The sequence below is a fragment of the Puma concolor genome, chromosome B4, assembly GCF_028749965.1.
Source record: "Puma concolor isolate L17-30 chromosome B4, mPumCon1.1.hap2, whole genome shotgun sequence".
NCBI lineage: Eukaryota > Metazoa > Chordata > Mammalia > Carnivora > Felidae > Puma > Puma concolor.
In genome coordinates this window covers 3721749-3728637 of record NC_141673.1, presented here as the reverse complement: position 1 = coordinate 3728637, position 6889 = coordinate 3721749, and the positions used below count along the sequence as shown (strand labels likewise).

Genomic DNA, 6889 nt, shown 5'->3' with positions numbered 1-6889 from the left:
TTCAGCCCGCTCCGGCCCTCCACCTCCCTCCTCCCCCCAGGCCTTGCTGGCAGAGCTCTGTCTCCAACGCCCTCCCTGCCACTTGCCCCTGGCCTCGGGTGCCCTGCTCCCTGACGGTCCTCACCTCAGCTCTATAAGACTCAAGCCTGCCCCGGCCATGCCAAGTGACTGCCAGCCTCCTGCAGGCCCCAGGCTTCTGGTGCTGTTGTCCTCACGATGCCGTCGCCTCCCTGACCCCTCCACCTGGAAAGTTGACCCCCTCCCCCAGAGTGACTTTTCTGACCCTGCTCCCCACTGCCCGGATGACCAAGCCTTAGTGCGCTGCCCCCTGGCCTGGTTCCCCTCGGGGTCGCCTTCCTCCTTACCGTGTGCCCCCTGCATGCAAACCCCCAGCCCTTGAGAGGCACTTTCTCCTGCACAACACCAACGTCTGCGGAGCACTTTAGGCAGCAGTGAGGAATCAAAGGTGCTTTCGGGGGGGAGGGGGTGCAGGGGCAGCGCGGTGTCGGGGGGGGGGGTGGGTCAGGTGGTGACTCAGCCGGGCAAGGAGGTGATGAGAGAGGCACCCGTGAGGAGCCTGGCTGGAGCTGGGGGGGCGTGTGCCGGGGCAGTGGGGTGCCAGGCTCCCTCCTGAGGGGTTCTGTGGAGCCAGACAGGGATTGGGGAGCATCAGGAGGGGGACACGACTGGGAAGAGGAGAAGATCTGCCCAGGACACAGCCCAGAGCAACAGGGGCTAGTGCTTAAGGCCAGAGGCGAGACCCCAGAACCCAGTGAGGAGGCTGGAGGAGGAGGCCCAGAGAGACCAGTGTCTGGAGGGAGGACAGAGAGGGAGGCCCAGAAAGACCAGTGTCTGGAGGGAGGACAAACATGTATGTGGGAGGACTGGGATGTCCCAGAACAGAACAGACGCCCCCTAGGCCCATTGGGGGCAACAGGGGCCACCCACACCACCTGAGCAGCCTTCTCCCACAGCAGCTTCCCAGGCAGCCAGGGGCCTGGTGATAGGGCTCAGATCAGGGAAGGAAAAAATAAATGCTTTGTGCCACACGAACTGCTGCCCTTTCCCACAAGCCCTTACAATCCTGTCTTTGTTTCCGGTGGAGCAAATGATAGGGAAACCGATGGCTGTTCTGTTCGCATTATGGTTGAGCCTTAAAGACAAGCCCCCCAGGGCCCAGGGGGAAGGACGCCAGGCAGCGACCTCAGTGGCCACGGGGGGAAGGTGGATCACCAGGGAAGGGCATCTCCCCGAAGTCAGGCCTGGAGCAAGCTGCACCTGGCTCCCTCCAGGGGTGGGGACGCTTCCCTGTGCAACTGGAAGATGGAGGTCCCCCAGGGACAGCATTGTGGCTGGCTCTTAGAATGGGCTAGAAACCAAAAAAAACACAGGCAAGATGAGGTCAAGATGGAAATAAGCAAACAGAGACGGTCAAAGGTGCTGGCAGCGTCTTCCTGGGAAGCATATCCTACCCGGCTGACCATGGCTTTGCAGAGTGCAAGGTCCCAAGGTCCTCTGATCTGAGCAGACTGTGGGTGAGTAAAGGGCAGGACCAGGCCCAAGCCAGCCGCTCTCTCCGGGCCTGCCTTTGCACACCCCCCCCAAATTTCCACAACACTCAGGGGGGCCCCAGGGAGGAAACGAAACACTCACCCGTGTGCACACACGGAGACGTGAATGCCCACAAATAGGCTCACACGCACAGCTGTGAATGCACACCACACGCAAATACGTGCACGTGCACACACACACAGACAGGGCACACACGTGCATACAGGTGCGTATGCTCACGCACACGGGCTTGCAGGCACACCGATGCATCCGTGCACGTGCTCGAGCACAGACTATACTCACAGACGTGAACGTTTGCACACAGGCGTGCACCACACACAGTCACGCAGGCAGGCACACACGCATGTACACGCCCTGGGTGGTTTGCGGGGTCCTGAGCTGAGAGGGCCATGTAACCTCCACCCCCCTGCAGAGTCCCGCAGCCCTCCCCTCTTTTTCTCCCCTGCTGTTGGAGGAGGTAGAGGCTGGGCCTCGGGGAGCTCCCAGCTCTGCCCTGGGGGCAGCGGCCGAAGCAGCTGGAGTAGCTCACTCAGGTGCCAGGCTTGGCCTCCAGGGGCCCTTCCCTCCCGCAGCTGGGGGCTGGCTGTGCCCACCGGGCAAGGTCACACAGCCTGCAGGGGCCAAGTTCTTGTTACTGTTTTGAAATAAATACCCCTTCCATTATATGTTAACAGAGCAAAATGGCTTTGAGACAGCCAGGGGGTAGAAATTCTGATTCTATCTCTCGTCCACCAGTCGACCAACAGATGATTCGTCATCCAACAAGTGCGCATTCCACGCCTCTGACATCGCAGGACATGGGAGGACCTGACACGGAAGGACACTCCAGGCCTTTCTTGTAAACCGGTCAAATCCAAGGAAAAGCCCTACGCGGACCAAGGCGATGGGGACCTCCTCCTTGCCCTCCCATCCCCCACCATGCGACCGGGGCCTGTGCAAGAAACGGTGCCCTCAGGAAGGGGTGACGGACAGGTGGACGGTGTCCTGACCGCTGACCCAAGCGGCCAGTCCCTCCGCAGCTACATAGGAGGTTCCAGAAACATTGCCTGTACCTACATCACTTGGCGTTTGCCAGAAGGTGTGGAAACAGCAGTGAGCTAGGAGGCGGGCCTCCCCAGCTGGCCGGTCCTTCCCCGGGCCACTGTCTCCTCACCCGCATAATGGGGGGTCAGAGGGCGGGTTGAACCAGGGCATCTCCCTGGGTCTTGCCAATGCAGCGCCACCCAAGGGGCCTGCCCAGGTGGCGGGAAGTCCTCTGGGAGGTGGGCCCATGGGCTCTGGGGTGCAGACTGGCTTTCCCCCCAGGGTAGCGTATCCACCATTCAGGAGCCACAGCAGGGGAACCACGGCTCAGTTGGCTGAGAGTCCGACTCTTGATTTCAGCTCAACTCATGATCCCAGGGGCGTGGGATTGAGCCCTGTCCTGTGTAGGGCTCCTTTTGAGCGTGGAGCCTGCTTGGGATTCATTCTCACTCTCTCTCTCTCTCTCTCTCTCTCTCTCTCTCTCCCTACCCCCCTTGCTCGTGCTGTCTCTAAAATTATCAAGAAAATTTAAAAAGAAAAATTGAAAAGAAACACTCATTTGCTGAATTTAGGTTCAGGATCAAATACCCACACTTACCTGAAAAAACTATTAAATCGCCTCTCTCCCCGACCATGCGTGAGGCTCAGATTTTCTTCACAGGCATCGCCAGAAACAACACAAGGCAGCAGACAAGACGCAGAAGCTGGTGAGATCCCAGCCACTGCCTATTAAACCAGACGTTCAAGAGCCTTACAAAAATGCTTTAAACAATTTGGGGGGGCTCTGAAGAATATAATCAGTGTGTAAAAAATGTTTTACATTTCATATTTGCAGGACTTCTTATTTTTATATGAATTAGTAAATATTTAAAGGGGTTTGGTGGTTTTTTTTTCATTTTAATTCGAATCCTTGGAAATCTCGACGAGGATAGCCCACGTAAGCAAAATGTCTTGGGGTTCTCAATAGCTTTTAAGAGCGCAAAGGAGTCATGAAAACAAAATCTTTGGGAATGTCTGTCCTCCACGACCACAGCGCAGTATTTCGCATCAGGAAGTTAACCCTGATGGGACCCTATCTCAGCCACGGATCTCTGATTCCACCGAATGTTCCCAAATCTCTTTTACAGCAACTAAAACTCCTGAATGGGAAGTGGGGAGCGAGTGTTTCGCGGGGACAGAGTTTCCGTTGGGAAAGAGGAAAGGAGACAGACCGTGGTAACGTTTGCGCGGCGATATGGAAGTTCATGCCATGGAACCACTCGCTTAGAAATGGTAAACTTTATCTGATGAATATTTTACCCCAACAAAAAAATGACTGTGTAAAAAAATAAAAAGTTTATTCAAACACAGTTGATGTCATATGTATCACCATAAAAACAGGCAAAATTACACAACACCTATGTGATAGATTTCATTACAAAATAATATTGCAGTGCTAGAGGGACTCCTGCACAAAATAGCTGGGCCTTGTTAAATCTGAACATGTAGGAGGCAAAATACAAAAAAAAAAAAAAAAAAAAAAGTAATTTTTTTATACTGTCATTAAAAAAAATTTTTTTTTTAATGTTTATTCATTTCCTGAGAGAGAGAGAGAGAGAGACAGAGTGGGCAGGGGAGGGGCAGGGAGAGAGGGAGACACAGAATCCCAAGCAGGCTCCAGGCTCTGAGCTGTTAGCACAGAGCTCGACACGGGGCTTGAACTCACGAACCGCGAGCTCATGACCTGAGCAAGTTGGATGCTTAACCGACTGAGCCACCCAGGCTCCCCTGTGCTGTTCTTGTTTTTATTAATAACCTCAGATAAGATCCTAAACCCCAAGAAGCTTCCAGTCTCGCGGAGATAGACTAGGAAACAGGCATGTAGGACCCAGGAAGATCCGCAGAGGCCCTGGGGCTGATGAAACACAGTGGAGAAACAGGGCCCGGAGAGAGGAGATCAGGGAGGCCTTCCTGAAAGAGGTGGTGCCCTGCGCAAGGAGAAGCTAGTGTGGCACATCAGATTGTGAGTGGGGAGGCTGGGCAGAGACGCGGGGATGTGACCCTGGCCCTCAGGGATGTGGTGAGAGGGTGGGTCAGAGCCTGGCGGCTGGTGGATAAGGGAAGTGAGAAACGAGGGCCCACGTGAAAGGGCTGTGCGGGCGGCTGGGGGAGGAGTCAGGGCCGGGAGCCTTTTGACTGGGCCACGCTGGTCTTCATTGCCTCTGACTCTGGCAGTGACCCTCCAGGGCGGCCTCAGTTCTCCCCGCGAGGAGAGAGAATCACTGAGGGGTGAGGCCGGCGCTGGAGCTCAGACCCAGCACGACCTCGGTGCCCTGAACGAAAGGGTGCTAAGGACGGGGAGCCTCTCTCAGGGTGAGCCCCGTGTCACCCACACGGCTGGCTGAATCTTCCTTTCAGGGCCCGTACCCGGCCCCGGGGGGCCCAGTGAGGATTCCACGGGGGGGTCCTGCCCTTTCCCCCAGTCCAGAAAGTTCCAGCTGGACCTCGGGTCCTGCCAAGAGCTACCCCCGCCCCGCTCTGCCACGGGCCGACCTCTCAGGTTCCCTTCCGGAGGGGGCCGGAGCGACTGGGCAAAGAGGCCCAGGTCTGGGTGGGAACCGGCCTCCTGTTTCCCTAACACCCGGGTGCCCGAGTGAGGACCACCCAGCCCCGGGTTCCCGCTGTGCCCCCAGAGCATGCCCCATCCAGGAACCCCTCCATCCTGTGGCAGGATCTATCACCTCCGCCGTTTCCAACAAGAAGCACTATTTTTGGACCAAAGCAGCAGGCGACTGGGAGACCCACGGGAAGAGCAAGCTGGACGGTAGGAGGCCACAGCGAGCGTCCCCTCCGTGGGATGTGATTGGGACACGACGTGGAGCCGCCCTCCTACTCTGTTTGCAGAAGACAGAGGTGGGTGGCTTCCCGCTGACCTGCCTTGGCCCGGGGGGCGCCAGCAGCAAAAGGGAGCTGGTTCCCCAACCAGGCCACAGGCTCCGATGATCCCAGGCCTGGAGGTCGGTCCCGAACACATTTCCAAAGCGCAGAGCACGAGCCACTGATCGTAATTCACGGCAAGCGCTCAGCCCGGATAGTCATGTGTCTGCTCCCCCCCAGCGAGGCAGGAAAAAATGCCTCCCTCGTGGGCCCTGGCAGCTGGCTCCTGGGGCATGTCCCAGTCACAACCCCAGGCACGACTCAGAGTCCCCAGCTGGCGGGGGACGTTTGAGATCAGCCAGCCCAGCCTCTCAGTTTACAGTCAGGAACGGACGTAGGGCGGTTGTGGCTGTCCAAGGTCACAGAGCCCAGGAGGGGAGCGGTGGGCACAGTGGAAAAAGCAAGGACACGTGAGCCGGGCCGGGCTGGCGGCTCAGGGCTATGGCTCAGCCCCTCTGTGGCTGCCAACCCTCGGAGCAGGGAGCAGACCACAAGCCTGCAGGCCCACTTGAGGCCGAAGCGCCCGGTGCACAGTGGGCACGTCGTCGATGACCTCACTGGGCAGCCAAGCAAGGAGAGAGCCCGGGCACCTGACCTTCTGTCCAGGAAGGATGGCAGTGAACTGCTTTGCTCCGGATCGACGCCACTCTTAAGGTGTAACCCCTGATTAGTGACCACTGCTCCCGTGCCAGGCAAGGCAGGGATGCACCCAGCATAAGGGACAGCCAGGTCCCCGTGCTTAACATCTGAACCAAAAGATACATAAATATCATCGATGATTGAGGCAATGGCGGGCAAGGTTATTTGGATCAATTCTCTCTCTAGAAATGAGTTTTAAAAAATGTATTAAAAAATGCTGGGGTGTCTGGGTGGCTCAGTCAGTTGAGTGTCCGAGTTCGGCTCAGGTCATGATCTCACCATTTGTGAGTTCGAGCCCCGCGTCGGGCTCTGTGCTGACAGCTCTGAGTCTGGAGCCTGCTTCCGATTCTGTGTGTCTCTCTCTCTGCCCCTACCCCACTCGTGCGCTCTCTCTCTCTCTCTGTCTCAAAAATAAACATTAAAAAAAAATTTAAAGTGCTTACAAATTATGTTAAAAACCTCTAAAAGTGGCCAAAATAGTGGCACACCTCCAGGCCAAGTTTGGCGTGGGAGGGGCAGCAGGCAAGGAGAGAGGTTGCAACAGCCTTTTTGTCCTGAGGGCCTTTGCCAATCTGGAAAGTTTGGGCCTTGACCTTGGCGGAGCCGGACATGTGAGGACAGAAGTCAAGGTACCAGGTTTCTAATGGGAGGCTCTCCCTCGTGTGAAGCAGGGGGCCCGAAGGCCACACACACCAGAGAGTGGGAAACAAGGTGGTGTGGGGGAACTTTCTGGCAAGTC

The 6889-nt window shown here is 56.8% G+C and overlaps 1 long non-coding RNA gene across 1 annotated transcript; it reads left to right on the top strand.

The window, feature by feature from the left end:
• Positions 1-633: 633 nt before the first annotated feature.
• LOC147578830 (uncharacterized) lies at positions 634-3944 on the top strand. Its single transcript, XR_015253231.1, has 2 exons — positions 634-2650; positions 3723-3944. It is a non-coding gene; the product is annotated as an uncharacterized LOC147578830 (long non-coding RNA).
• Positions 3945-6889: the final 2945 nt, after the last annotated feature.